The following is a 16,050-nucleotide window of genomic DNA, read 5'->3' as shown; positions in this document are numbered from 1 at the left end:
ATAAGTTCTCATTTACTTATATTTTTACCTTTTAATTTATATCTAAGATCATGTCCTTATTAGTTTTAATAACCTAACAAAACGGGAGGTGAGATTCATAGATATTTTGTGCTCCACCTCACATTCTTGTGGCCCACCAGTTTCCTCCAGTCATTGTGATGTAACCTGACATCTCATTCATCTGTATCACATACCTTTCTTTGTCTGGTCCCATGTTTCTCTGGCGCCAATATTTGAGATGCCTGTTAGCCATTCTGATGCATACCAGACTTGGAAGTGGGAGGAATGAACATGCAGTGGTGCAGTCCTTGACCAGTTCTTAGATGGGGACTAGTGGATAAAAGTTCCTGATTCTGTGTCTCAGGTAGACAGTTCTGAAGTGTATTCTATAAGGCTTCTTAGAGGAATTGACCCCCAGCTACTCACTGCAGTAATAAAACTCCTCAATAATTTACCTTAGGTATTAAATTTATTCTTTCTCTTGTTTTCCCAGTTTCCCACTCCTCTTCTTTGGAATAATTTCTTAAAATAAACTATCTGTTTACAAGCTTTTGTCTCCAGCTCTGTTTGTGGAAAGGACCTAGGCTGAAAGAAATGAAAAGATGTGCAAATTAAATCCTCAAAAAAATGAAATTTATCATATCTCAGAAATTTATAGAGTGACTGCTTTCTATTACTAGGGAAAGAAGAGACAACTTTATAGATCGAAAGTTTGAAGCTATTGTTGATTAAGAATTGATTTCCTTGTACAATAATTGCTGGCATTTCCATAAGGTTACATTTCCTACATTTCCATTACATTTCTATAATGCTGGCTTTTCCAAACAATTTCAATTTTCATTAAACTTTGGCTCTTTAGATGGTGCCTATGAGTGCTAAATAACTTGTCCAGATTTGAATAACTAAAATTTAAAAAATTTGTTGCTGACTCATTTATTTGTTGCTCACTTTTCTATAATCTTATAAGTACAGAAATAATTACTAAGACTTCCAGTTCTACAAAATTTTATATGCATGGTCCTGATTTTGGAGTATTATACATTTTTTTTCTAAAGAGCCTATTTTTGTGACAAAATCTTGTATATCTTCTTTCCTTCCAAACTATGAGCTTATGCAGTTTATCAAAGTGGATAACAAAGATCGTTTTTAAAGAACATTAAGACCTATAAATTCACTTTATTTTTTTTAAATTTTTTTTAACATTTATTTATTTTTGAGACAGAGAGAGAGCATGAGCAGGAGAGGGTCAGAGACAGAGGGAGACACAGAATCTGAAACAGGCTCCAGGCTCTGAGCTGTCAGCACAGAGCCCGACGCGGGGCTCGAACTCACGGACCGTGAGATCATGACCTGAGCCGAAGTCAGAGGCTCAACCGACTGAGCCACCCAGGTGCCCCTATAAATTCACTTTAGATTCCAACTAAAATGTAAGATCCTTAAAAGCAGGGATTTTTGTGTCTTTATGCATTCTTATATCCTGAACGCTTAAAAAATGACTGACATAAGATAGACATTTAATAAATATTTGTTGAATAAATTGAATAAATGAATTTATATGTGCTCAATAGGAAAAAAAACCTAAAAGACAATAAATTCAAATTTAAAATATGGTCAATTACAACTTAATTTTTTCTTTAGTCTGTAGAATTTGGAGCAAAATTGAACAAAATTTTAAATACAGAAATTCATTGAAAGAGATTTATATTATAATTAACAAAGCAATATTAGACTCCAAAAAGATACGAAGTCCATGTAGATTGAAAAGTAAGTTTGCATGAAAGCAGCAGAAGGAATACTTTTAGAGTGATATCTCTTTCTAAAAAACAACTATGGATAATTCTGGACTAAGTCTTGCAAAACTTAGGCATTGTTATAAATATTTTTCCACAAGATGGCAGCAAAGATTTATTTTAGAATCACTGGACACAGTAGTCATCCCAAATGATGTATGTCTTTAAAAGCTACAATGTGTAAGGGAAGTGGGGGATTCTTTTTCGTTATTCCTTGGAGGTACCACTGCATTAGAAAGGTTTTATCATTGGTACCTAGAGTTTCTGTGACTCTTTACACATGCCCCTCTCTGTCATACACTCCACTGCCATTTTTTTACATCCAGATTAATTTTAAATTACAAATCTGAACATGTCATTTCTTAACTAAAAAAAAAAAAAAAAGACCAATAATTTCCTAAGCCATATGAAATAAAGAATAGTATTTTCTAGTTAATTCACTCAACCTATTCAGTAACTGTATTCTATGTGCAAGTTGCTATGATAGGTACTAGGAATAGAAACATGAATAATGCTTGGGGCTTTTCATTTTATGAATTACAAACATGTAAAGATAGAGCTGCAACAAAGCACTTACCTGGAGAAAACTTTGATTTGGGGACTGGTGAGGCTCAAAAAAGAGATGAAGGTGAGAGATGTGTTTGTCCATGGGGCATTGAGGACTGGAACTCAGGGAAAAAATCTGGGCTTAAGAGAGCAGTTTGAGAATCAACATGCAAGTATAATTGAAGGGCATATAAATATAACTGGTGAATTTTTTATTCACTCCCCAATTTAAAAATTCATTCATGATAATTGCAAAACAAACATATTTAAAAACTATAGAAATGATTAATGTTAAATTCACTAGAATATATATATTTATTTATATAATTTATATATATACAAATTATTTATATTATATATATGTGTGCGTGTGTGTGTATATATATATATATTCAGATTTACATATAAACACAACTTAAGGGGTTCCTGGGTGAATTAGTCAGTTAAGCTTCCGACTCTTGATTTTGGCTCAGGTCATGGTCTCATCGTTGCATGAGTTCAAGCCCCACGTCAGGCTCTTTGCTGACAGTGTGGAGCCTGCTTAGGATTCTCTCTCTTTCCCTCTCTCTCTGCCCCTTCCCTGCTTGTGCACTCTGTCTCTCTCAAAAGTAATTTAAAAAACTTAAAAAAATGTAAACACAACTTACATGCACATACCCTGAATATTTGTCTATGTATATATAACAGATCACAATAAGGCCATCATACACAACCTGTTCTTGTAACTGCAATTCACTGAATAAGCTGAGTTGGGGAAGGTGGAGGATGGGCAGATGAGACTGAAAAAGACTGGCTGTATGAAAGGAAAGGAAGCTGTCTAAGAACCCAGAGAATAGGGCCATGTATGACAAGGACTGAACGACTTCTAGGAATGGAATAATTTAGTGTCAAGTTCTACAGAAATGATTAACTGAGAAGAGAACTAAGAACAATCGATTGGATTTGGCAATTAGTATCCTGGATCTGACCTCTGCCAGAACAGCTTTTGCTTGACTGCTATGTGACAATGAGGGATGAGAAGCAAGGCATGGGTGGCAGTTGTGAACTTTTCCTGTGAGAAGATTCACTTGAAATGCAAGAGAGTAAAGCATGAATATAATTTGTGAAGAGATAACCTGGTGGACAAAGAGAGGTCTAAAATATAAGAAAAATAGGGAATAACCCATAAAACAAGATTCTGGAAGTGGTCAGATGTAATAATAATAATAATAATAATTAAAAAAAAAGCCTAGGTGAAGTATTTGTTTATACACAAAAAGAATTTTGTTTTGCTTGTTTTTCCCTTTTGAGTATAGTTAAGTTTTTAGGTGTAGGAGTGAGAGTTCAATTCAAGGATCTTAACACTATGGTCTCAATCCTTTACTGAGACCACACTTCATGTGGCTTATACATGAACCAAACTAAATTTTATTTCCTCTTGCCCTGGTGTATCTATCCAACGATTTACTTATTGCTTTGTTTACTTCATTCTCTCTTCTCCAACCTCTTCTTGTTGAAAGTTTCCACATTCTTTTTTTTTTTTTTTTTTTTTTTTTAAGGTCCATAACGAATTACACTTCCTACTGGAGCTATCCTCACCACATGATCTAATTCAAGTGTGACTTTTCACTATCTGGAACTTACAAGTTAGTCAATGTTATCTCCAAAAACACCACCAGTATAGACAGAATACTGGAGGAAAGCAAAGCAAATATAATTGGGGGTGGTAGTTCAAGAAGAACCTTCCGGGTACATAATCTTTCCTGGTCTGACAACATAAGAGAATCTTACAGGTAGTGAAAGGGGTTCTTTGCTTTTTTTTTTTTTAATTTTTTTTTAACGTTTATTTGTTTTTGAGGGACAGAGAGAGAGCACAAGTGGGGGAGGGGCAGAGAGAGAGGGAGACACAGAATCTGAAGTGGGTTCCAGGCTCTGAGCTGTCAGCACAGAGCCCGACGCGGGGCTTGAACCCACAAACAAAGAGATCATGACCTGAGCTGAGGCCAGACACTCAACTGACCAAGCCACCCAGGTGCCCAAAGGGGTTCTTTGCTTTTTAATCTGGTTCAGTAGTTTCAGAAATTATATACAGTTCTCTTAAAGTTTAATTCAATCCACTGCTTTTTAAAGCACAAACTTCACTTCTATTATTAAACATAAAATGTAAATTAAATTTGTCAATGAGGAAATGTTTATTTAATTTTTGCTTTGTTTCTGATTAAGTTTCCAAAAGGTGGTTTGAAAATTTTATTAAACTGTTTTCATGTGAGTTTTTATCAATATATAAGAATAAAATTAAGAAGTATAATAAAAAGCACTGACTATTGATATAAAAGTCAAAGACAAATAATGAGAAGAGCCAGGATTTGCAGTAAGAAGGCCCGGCAGTGCAAATGTATAGTGTTGTGTATGTCACCTCTCAGGTCCACATGCTTCCTAACCTAAAAATAGGGTATTAAAAAGTATCAGTTGAAAATACTTTTGTAAAAATGTGTTGTGAACCACAAAGTCTTGTGAAACTATTAGCAAACTTTTTTAGGAGCATTCACATAAAAGGATATTGTTTTTAAGAAGATTTATTATAATTACAGTAGACAATTATCTGTAAGTTTCACAAATTTTGATGTCCACATTGACACCTTTGCTTCTCAACACTAAGCACAAGTTGACAAATGTTCCTCAGCAAATGCCTTTGTTAAGTGAAGTAATAGTGAATAATTGGCTCTATCTTGAGACCAATTAAAATAATTTCATTTTTGGGACGCCTGGGTGGCTCAGTCAGTTAAGCATCTGACCAGCTCAGGTCATGATCTCACAGTCCGTGAGTTGGAGTCCCACATGGGCTCTGTGCTGACAGCTCAGAGCCTGGAGCTGGCTTTGGATCCTGTGTGTCCCTCTCTCTCTGCCCACCCCCACCCCCTCACTCATGCTCTGTCCCTCTCTGTTTCTCAAAAACAAATAAATGTTAAAAAAAAAAATTAAAAAATAAAATAATTTCATTTTAGTCTTAAAAATCAGAAAGACTTAATTACATGTCTTAAATATAGATATAAAATATTTTGATCTGTTTTTAGCTAATGAGTATTTAACTTTAGATTTTGATCCTAAAATCATTTTTCCTTTTGTTCATGTGTATAAAATATTTTAATCAGAATTATTACACAATTGATAATTTTTCTGTGTGAAAATATTTGGGGGAAAACAAAAATGTGTTTGGGGACTAGATGCCATTATGTCAATTTAATCTGTTAATTTTTTCTCCACAGAAAACTGTTCACAATTTTGCCATTTTCATTTTAAATTTACTGACATTATTTTTGCTAATATTTTTTTTCTTATTATGTTCTTAACATTTGATCCATTGATTGTTTTTTGCCTATATAAAATATTATCATTTGTAACGTATCCTACTAGAATTTTCTTTGGTGGCCATTATTTCTACCAAATCCAATGTATTTGCATCAAATTGAATATATCCCAATGTTACACCTATGGTTTTATCTATTTAAAAATGTATTTGTCTTGCTTATTTGTACCAGTCATAGTCATCAAAATCTTAAATACTGAAAGTTTATGTTCGTTTGTTGGCTAATCTTAGGGAAAAAATATATGGCTTTCAGATAGTTTAAGATTGCGCTAATGTCGAAGGCTGATTTGTTGTATGGATAAGCCAATTCTTTCTTATTTTTGAAATAATTTTGTGTTTTATCAATGTTTCTATTTGATTTTGAAACTATATAGTGTGCTTTTTCTTTTCTTAGAGTCTGCAAAATAAGTTAGCTTAAGAGGTATCATTTAAGTTGATACTTCGAAGTCATATATTTGGTCAATTATCTGTGGTCCTGAATAATATATTCTAAGGCTTTTTCCATTTCCTAGAATAACTAAGGCAATACAAATTATTTTGTGCGAAATATTAGTGATAAAATACTCATGAGTTGGTCGTGAGATATTTCAATGAGGAATTCATAAAAATCAAAGCAGAATATATTTGAGAACTGAAGAGAAAAATATTGTAATACAAGAACAGAAATTTTAAATAAATATAGTTTCAGGAAAAATGTTCTAATACTAAAATCATGCTATGAAATATCCTCCCATGGGAAGTGTGAACACTTCAGTTATTCAAAACCAGCCTGGAAACAGCATTAAAAAATGTACCCTTGGGAGTAATTTTATACAGTGGTTGAGTTGACTCGGATCCTAATAGGCCTTTACCATATCTGCTTGGTATGACTTAAATAAAACAGCAACTTTTACAGTATTTGCCATTGGAAAGTAGAAATTTAAAAATAACGTGACCAGTGCAGGTAACATGATTCTTTTAATAAAATGCAGTCACATTTTACTAACCCATCAAATATTAGGAATAATGATGATTTTCAAAGAATTTTGGAAATAAAAAATGTTATGAAGTGTTGTCAGGCTCTATTACACATTTTTATTCGTACATATTACTTCTCTGGAAAAATAATTCTATAAGCTGAAAAGTGGAAAAGCAAGGGGGATAATATAAGAAGAAGAAAAAGTAAATAACAGGAAAAGCAGAAAACATCTGCTAAGAACTCGGAAGGACATCAGACTTTAATGGGACCAGTTCCAGCATATGTAAGAATGTGTTTTTATTCATTGGTAGCGTGCCTTTTTTAAGGTCTAATATAAAGAATACTTCATTGGTTAAACTTTTGAGTATATGATCCATAATATTTCAGTTCATTTTTGTCTTTGGAAATATGTAAATATGTCTGAAAATAACTATGTAAACTACAAGTCCAGAAGTTAAGAGTAGTTCGATCAACATATATTTCCATAATAGAGTATTCCCTATTTATTAAAAACTGTCAGTCTGATGCTCTTTAAAAATAGCAAAAGTCAACAAAATAATGTCTAAATATATGCATGTTTAAACTTAAGTTGAGCTATCTAAATATTATATCATAATTTTTAAGAAGAGCTGGAACACAGGATCATTCTGTTCTTTTATAGTCATTACTAAATATGACAAGAACACTTCAGGGCTTATCCTGGTTCAGGCTCATTCCATTAAATAATCCCCACAAAAACTGAGATGGGTATTTTATTATTCCAAGTTTTCAGATTATGCAAATGAGGCATAAAGGAGTTAATTAACTCACCTAAGTTATCACAGCTGGCAGGTTGCAAAGATTTAATTCAAACCCAATCATTCTAAATCCAGAGCTCATGTTCTGGGGCTTTGTATAAAGCATTTAAAATAAGTTTACTTAATAGTATTTGGGCATTATAGAATTAACATAACAGAGTACTGATATATTTTGTAGTAGTTGTGTAATTAATTGCTATTTCTTCTTAGTAAGTGTTCTTTTGTAGCTGTAGTTAAGTCTTACTTTCACTCCTAGATGCCTAATACAATGTCATTACATAATTCTGTGGATACCTGATGCATATTTGTTGAATAAATTATGTCTTACAATTTCACAGAGGAAGTTGCTCAGACAAAAGGAGAGAGAGCAATATTTGAAAGCTACTTTTATTTTATGGAGTAAGTTTTTTAAAATTTTTAATTAAATTCTGGGGCACCTCGGTGCCTCAGTCAGTTAAGCATCCGACTCTTGATTTTGGCTCAGGTCATGATTTCTTGATTCCCTGGTTCAAGCCCTGCATCGGGTTCTGTGCTGACAGCACAGAGCCTGTTTGGAATTCTCTCTCTCTCTCTTTCTTTCTGCATGCCACCCGCTCCCACCGCTCAAGTTCTGTCTCTTAATGTCTCTCAAAAATAAACATTAAAAAAAAATAATTTCTAATTTTGTGATGATTGAAGATTCACTGCAGCCTTAAAAAAATAATATTGAGGGTTCCCATGTACCCTTTACCTGGTTTATGTTCACATGACAATATTTTGTAAAACTATATAATATAGATATGATGCTGAGGAAATTGAGAAACAACCAATTCATCTTCAATTTCCCCAGGTTTATATGTATTCATTGCATGTGTGCATATTGTGCATATGTGTTTGTATGTGTGTGTGTGTGTGTGTGTGTGTGTGTTTAGTAGTATGCAATTTTGTCACATGTATCAGTATCAGTTCAGGTAACTATCATCCCAATCAAGATACAAAACAGTTACATCACTACCAGAGTACCTGTTATAACTTTTTAAATGCTCTCCAGCTCCTCTGCCTTCCCTAATCCTTAACAACCACTAATTTGGTCTCTATCTTTATACTTTTGCCATTTCTAGAATGTTATGTGTGGAATTTTAAAGTATGAAATCTTTTAGGATTGTTTTTTTTTCCCACTCAGCATAATTTCCTGGAGACTTATCCAAGTTGTTGTATGTATCAATACTCATTGCTTTTTATTGCTCAGTAGTATTCCACGGTATGTATGTGCCACAATTTGTTTAATCTTTCATCCGTGGAAGTACATCTGAGTTGTTTTCAGTGTTTAGTTATTACAGGTAAAGCTTCTATGAACATCTGTCTATAGGTTTTTGCATGGACATAAGTGCTCATTTCTCTGGGATAAATGTCCATGAGTGCAACTGCTGGGTCATATAGTAGGTGTGTGTTTACCTTTATAAGAAAACTGCCAAATGTTCCCAGAGGCTGTGCTATTTCACATTGTCACTGGCGATGTATGAGTGATCCAGTGTCTCTGTATGCTTGCCAGCATTTGGTATTGTCACTATTTTTAATTTTAGCCATCTGATAGGTGTGTAATAAGATCTCATTGTACTTTTAATTTTCATTATCCTGATGGCAAATCATGTTGAACATCTTTTTACATGCCATCAGTTTGTCCTCTTTGGTTGTATATAGATGGCCAATTTTATTTTATCCTTTGGTGACATGTCCATTAGTAGTTGTCTATTTTCTCATTGGATATTCTTTACAGTTGAGTTTTGCTAGTCCTTTAATAATCCAGATACTTATGCTTTGTCATTTTTATATTCTAGATACTAGTCCTATGTGTAGTTTGCAAATATTTTCTCCCAGACTGTAGTTCATCTTAAAAATCTCTTAATGGAGTCTTCTGTAGAACAAAAGTTTTTAATTTTGATGAGGTCCAATTTATCCATTTTTATTTTATGGATTGTCTTTTGTTTCTATTTAAGTTTCTCAAAGTTAATCCTAAAACTTTATTAAATTGCTTACATAGTATGTGAGTTTTTATCAATATAAAAGAAGAATAAATTGAAGAAGTATAATAAAAAGAAGTTGAACATTAATAGTCATATATAAACTGGGTATTGAATTTATAAAGCAGTTATTAGGTTTAAGATGGTCTTCAAATGATCTAGAATATACTTTATTAAATATCTTAACATACAAATTAGATCATAATGTTAAAAAAGTCTTATAGACAATAACCCGATAAATATGTGCACAAAACATTCATTTAGGAAACGCTGATCTTAGATGTTTCTATTTAAAAGCTGGCAGCATAGTCTTTTGAAAATAACAACTGCCTAAACATATCTGTAGACTTTTGAAAAAATGGGTGTACATAATTTATCTACAGTATTGCTTTAGTATAATTATTTTATTTTGAATGATTCACATAGAATCCTTGTGATCTAGAATCTGAATTCTCATTAGTACTATAATGTCCTTCTAAGATACAATGCACTTTCTATTATTTTTTCAACAGGTATTCACTGAATACCTACTGCATGCTAATATTGGAAATGACAATAAAATCAATGGTTGGTCCTTGCCCTAGAGCAATTTATTAACCAACTTAGAAAACAAACATTCACATTAAATTTATAATATCAGTAGCTAGCATTTATCAAAAGCTTACTATTTTCCAATTCTATTCCAGGTTCTTTACTTGTATTCCATCATTTGCTCATACAAATAACCTTATAAGGTAGGTACTATTATTTTCTCTCTTTTACAGAAGTAACTAAAGGACAGTTTGAATAACCTGCCCAAGATCCCACAGCTAATAAAGGCAAAGTTACCATTGAAGCTAGGCAATATGACTCACAGTCTGTGCCTTTATCTTTTCTCAATATTGTTTCCTAAGAAGGGAAATAATACCGTGAGGCTGACTGACCAGGGCCAACCTTTGTGTCAACTGATTCTGCAGTTTACATTTTACCATCTATACCCTTTTGCCAAACCAATCAGTATATTGCCACAACCATTTTTGGAAATTATATATTTGGGGAAATTATTTGGTCATTATAATGGCCACGTTTGATTACATATTTGGGAAAACTCCTACTACGGAAACATCTTCAACTTTATTTTGGGAGTCTTTTTCAGAACCATTGTCCCTTCTTTTGAACTGCTGTTGATTGGACTGGTAAAAGCATTGCATTTGATGTGGAGGTTTTATTTCCTGACTGGCCATGTTGACACATACAAGGAATCAGGACAACAATGTAGTAGGTGATCAAATAACCCTACTAGAGTTGAAAGTTATTTGGTTTATACTAATATATTTTAAAGGGTACTTCTATACTCAAGTCAAATTTTGATTGTTGACACTTTTTTATTTAAAAAAATTTTTTAAGGTTTATTCATTTCTCAGAGACAGAGCGTGAGCAGGGGAGGGGCAGAGAGAGAGAGGGAGACACAGAATCTAAAACAGGCTCCAGGCTCTGAGCTGTCAGCACACAGCCCGATGTGGGGCTTGAACTCATGGACTGTGAGATCATGACCTGAGCCAAAGTCGGATGCTTAACCGACTGAGCCACCCAGGCACCCTGATTATTGATATTTTTAACATTCATGAATTTAGGAGTAAAAGTAGTTTTTTGTTAGTAACTTCAGAAAATTGTTAACAGGACTTGATGAATTATTTTTCAATAGGTGTACTTTTACTATTGAGTAAAACATTCCAAATATGAAATTCAGTCAACCCTTTCCCAGAGATGAGTCAGTAATTTGGGCTTTTTCTTCCTGTAAGTCACTTAATTTACAGCATATCACTATAAATTTATAATTGCCTGTCCCCATAACAACTAAACCACGAAAACCAAAGTGCATACTAATTCTTTGCTATTTCATTAATTAATCTAATCAGAAAATTTTAGTGAAGGCTGTTTTTATTTTATTCAGGCATGCATTCTCTCCACATCTTAACATTTTGAAATTGAGGTACATTGTATAATCCATGCTGAAAAAATTTTAAGGTAACATCACTCATTATTGGTTTGTGATGTTGCCATTTTCATTACACTATTGGGTTTTTTTGTTTGTTTTTTAGTGTAATTGATGTACAATTTACATTAGTCCAGGTGCACAACTTAGTGATTTGACAAGTTTATATATTATGCTATGATCACTACAAGTATTGCTACCATCTGTCCCATTACATCGCTATTACAATATCATTGACTGTCCTCTGTATCCTCTACTGTTTATTCCCATGATGTACTCTTTCCATAACTGGAGGCCTCTCCCCTTCACCCATTTTGCCCAACCCCCACTCCTCTCAACCATCAGTTTTTCTCTGTATTTATCGTTCTGATTCTGCTTTTTATTATTTTTTTAAGATTCCATTTATGGCCAGAATCATGTGGTATTTGTCTTTCTTAGTCTGACTTATTATACCTAGTATAATACCCTCTAGTTCCATCCATGCTGTCTCAAATGGTACAATCTTATACTTTTTTATAGTGGGGTAATATTCCATTATGTATATATATCACATTTCTTTATCTATTCATCTTTTGATGCACACTTAGGTTGCTTCCATGTCTTGGCTACTGCAAATGATGCTGCAATAAATATAGTGGTGCATATATCTTCTCAAGTTAGTGTTTTTTTTTTTTAATTTTCTCTGGGTAAATACCCATTAGTGAAATTATTGGATCCTATGGTATTTCTTTAAAAAATAAAATAGAACTTGTGGAACTCCCATACTGTTTTCCACAGTGTCTGTACCAATTTACATTCCCACCAACAGTGCACAAGGGTTTCTTTTTCTCCACATCCTTGCCAATACTTGTTTCTTGTCTTTTGATTTTAGCCATGATAACAGGTGTGAGGTGGTATCTCCTGGTTTTGGTTTGCATTTCCATTATGACAAGTGATGTTGAGCATCTTTCATGAGTCTCTTGGCCATCTGTATGTCTTCTTTGGAAAGATGTCTACTTGGGTCCTCTGCCCAGTTTTTCATCATAATCCATATTGAATCCCGAAACACTGGTAAAGCAGTAATTTGCCACATGGTCCTCCCTGCCTGTGAACTTAACTATGTGTAGGTGAATGTTTATCTAATTATCGATTCAGCTAGGTTACTTGCAAATTGATAACCAAACAGAAGATTGAATTTTAATTTAATTTGGAACCATAATTGCAGCCCAAAATTCAGAAAAAATTATTACATTGGGATGCAACACTGAAGTGAAAAGCATTAGGTTCAGAAGAGCATAACATAGATCTGCAAGATGAGAATTTATAAACTGAGCAAATATTTGTTGCTGGAGCATTATCTTCATATTTTTAAAGCATCAACCAAGTGACTTATAATACCTAATTAGAGAAAAATACACACGGATATAAAGATGAGTTTCATTTTCTCATTGAGACATCTGAAAAAGGATTGCTGGTCATACTCCAGACAATGCAATTAAGGATGGGAGAAATTGCCAAATCCCTTGGAACAGAACGCACAATTTTCAAAGCTAGGAAAGTTTGCTGTGATGATTCATACATCATGAATATCTATGTCTCAGATACTGAGCATGTAACTTTCAAAGGCTTCCAGCTGACTTCCAAGAGAAGCTGTTAACTTCCAGAGATACATAAGTCTTTTAGGGAGAAAAGGAAACCTTCAATTTAACTAAATAGGAAATGTAGATGAAATCTTGATATTCTTTGATACGCCAAAAATTATAAAGTCAATCCTAAATGTGCTAAAGCAGTCAGGATCATGAGCATAGAATATAAAAAGCAGTATTTTTCTGTTATGTAACTGCATATGCCTGGAAGCGATTCAGGAGAAGATTTGGATCCTGAATTATTAAGAACATTTGTATATTCTCCAGGGGCAGGAAGCCTTATTACATAGCTGATGTCCAGAGGCCTCTAGCCTATAAATAGGATGTCTCACTTGTCTCCTAAATTCTAACAATGAGCTAAAGGAGGAGAGCAAGAGCTAAAGGAGGAGCAAGAAGGAGATGCTAAGAGGAGAGAAGTGAATAAATGGCCTCTAATATTTGAGAGTCTGCCAGAAGAGACAGCAAAAAGACATTGAAATAAGGTAAGCAGAGAGAAGGGGATGGGGGAGCCAATGGAATGTGCTATCAAGGAGGCCAGGAAAAATTTATGTTTCTAGAAGGAGGGAGTGACCAACCGTTAAGTGCTGCTGAGATCTCGAGTAGGGTGAAAGCTGAACCATGTCCACTGAATTTAGTTACAGGCAGCTAATGCAGACTGAAGGAAAGTGGTTCTCATGGAATAGTGGAACAGAATACAGGTTAGATTGGTCTGAGAAGTTAACGGACAAATAGTGGAGACTAAAATTAAATAACTCTTCGTGTAAGTCTAAGTGTGTAGAAGACATGAGCTGAAGGAGCCCTTAGGGTGAAACCTTTTTAAAAATTTTTAGATGGAAGAATTTAAATGTAAAGTTATCAGGAACAGAATAATTCACTGTGGTTCAAACTGCAAGTTATGACTCATTAGTGTGTTGTGACAGTAACTTAGTGAGTGGGGACCAGCATTAAAGAAAAAAAAAAAAGAAAAGAAAAGAAGACAGAATATCAGCATATCATGCATGATAAAATAATCTTATCTTAAGAAATTTTGTTTAGGGGGCGCCTGGGTCGCTCAGTCGGTTAAGCATCTGACTTCGGCTCAGGTCACAATCTCACAGCTTGTGGGTTCCAGTGGTCAGCTAGAGCCTGGAGCCTGCTTCGGATTTTGTGTCTCCCTCACTCTGCCTCTCCCCCACTCATGCTCTGTCTCTGTCTCTCTCTCAAAAATAAATAAACATTTAAAAAAAAAAGAAATTTATTTGTATAAATTGTCTACTGCAATCCACAGTAAGAAATATTTTGTATATTTATACATGATACATCTTATATATATTGTAAATATATTATATATATTATATATGACACTTATAGTATACATGTATAATATGTATATATTGGGCTGCAATGTAATATATATTTCTTATTGTGGGCCACAACAAAACTTGTTGTGGGTTGCAGACACTCTGAAAGCTAAAGTATTAAATGTTGGCACACATTCTGGAGAATGTGAGAGGGAGGGGACACAGATTACATGTAGAGGATCTGGCCTTCAAGAAGAGGAGAAACATGTACTTTTTTTTGTATTAGGAAAGCAGGAGGAGATGATTGGTATAAATGCAGGTTAGTGATATACTTGGCAGCAGAATGCTGGAAGGAAATACTTTTTGATGCCTCCGATCATTGTAGTTTAATACAGTGGAATCATCTGCTGAGAGTAACGAGTAGAGAAAAAGTATCATGGTTTGTAAATAATGGATGAAATATGAAATATTTGTTATAGAAAGTAGATCAAGATGATTAGAGAATGATACTAAGATTGTGTATTGGGGGGTTGGAGGGAGGGGAGGGTGGATGATGGGTATTGAGGAGGGCATCTGTTGGGATGAGCACTGAGTGTTGTATGGAAACCAATTTGACAATACATTTCATATTAAAAAAAATAAGATTGTGTATTTTTTGAATTCGTAGGAGTGTCAATCCATTTAGGAGTGTTCAGGTATCTGAATGTAGATACAGACACAGGGAATAAAGATTGTTGGGTTCAGGGTTGGGGTTTTTCCCATCGGGGGCTTTGAGAGAATGAATGGACAAGGGAGGTTAGTGTATTGGTACCAAAATAACAGAAATTAAAGATTGTAGATCAATCAAAAATATAAGGAGTTTGATATTTTGGAATAAAAGTAAAGAGGTCAGTGGAGCTGGAGGCTCAAAGACACTGAAGAATAGCGAGAGTTGAGGCTCCTGAGCAGGCATGTGGAATTTTCACCAGAGAGTGAAATGTTTGTGATTTTGGAAGTGGAAATTATTTCAGTGATAATTTGTCAGTGGAGACAGTATGAAATGTACCATTAATGATAAGGAAGTCATGGAACCTTTAAAATAAGATGTTGGGTAGATTGTCCACATGGACATTGAATTTTCTGAGATGATGGCAGAAATCAAGGAGAAAAGGGATACTCTGAGCTAGGTACCAAAATCTTGAGTGAATGAGATGAATTGGCCAAGAGGTTGGTAGATGAAAACAATGAGGAATGGGAGTTTTTAAAAGTGTATGGAAGAACTTTTGTGGAGCAAGGCAACAATGAGAACTCAAGCTCCACATGTAACCCATGAACTATCAAAGAAGATAGTATTGCCCAAGAGCATCAGCTCTGGATTCAGACTGCATGGACTCCCTTGATGGTTTCATCTCTCTATATAGTTCTGTGACATTGAGAAAGTTGTTTAATCTCTCTCTCTGCCTCAGTATCATACCTCTAAAACATGAATAAAATTACCTACCTTGTAGGACTGCTGTAATAATTAAGTGAAATACATTTATGAAATTTATATGAAATAAATTCATGTATAGTATAGGTTAGTGCTTGTACACAGGAAATACACAATAAATACACCAACAAATACACTTTACTGTCATTATTGGCTATTATTTTCTAGAATGTTTGAACAACCTCTGTTTCGGAGAGCTATAAAAGGTTTCTCAATAGTCACCTAATTTTTAAAAAAAATCTCAATGTTTATTTTTTTGAGAGAT

General features: G+C 34.1%; 2 long non-coding RNA genes across 2 annotated transcripts in view; one reads left to right on the top strand and one right to left on the bottom strand.

The window, feature by feature from the left end:
* Positions 1-58: 58 nt before the first annotated feature.
* LOC123380448 overlaps positions 59-16,050 on the bottom strand; it is a 28,311-nt gene continuing 12,319 nt past the window's right edge. The window contains exons 3-4 of the long non-coding RNA XR_006586212.1: positions 2,368-2,477; positions 59-585 (exon numbers count right to left, since the gene is read on the bottom strand). This is a non-coding gene — a long non-coding RNA (uncharacterized LOC123380448). The remainder of the gene's footprint in view (positions 586-2,367; positions 2,478-16,050) is intronic.
* Positions 12,332-16,050, top strand: part of LOC111556600 — a 39,107-nt gene continuing 35,388 nt past the window's right edge. Inside the window, exon 1 of the long non-coding RNA XR_002736181.2 lies at positions 12,332-13,519. This is a non-coding gene — a long non-coding RNA (uncharacterized LOC111556600). The remainder of the gene's footprint in view (positions 13,520-16,050) is intronic.

This window comes from Felis catus, chromosome D1, assembly GCF_018350175.1.
Source record: "Felis catus isolate Fca126 chromosome D1, F.catus_Fca126_mat1.0, whole genome shotgun sequence".
In the NCBI taxonomy this organism is placed as follows: domain Eukaryota; kingdom Metazoa; phylum Chordata; class Mammalia; order Carnivora; family Felidae; genus Felis; species Felis catus.
The sequence above is the reverse complement of the archived record's forward strand: the minus strand, read 5'-3'. Positions and strand labels throughout refer to the sequence as shown.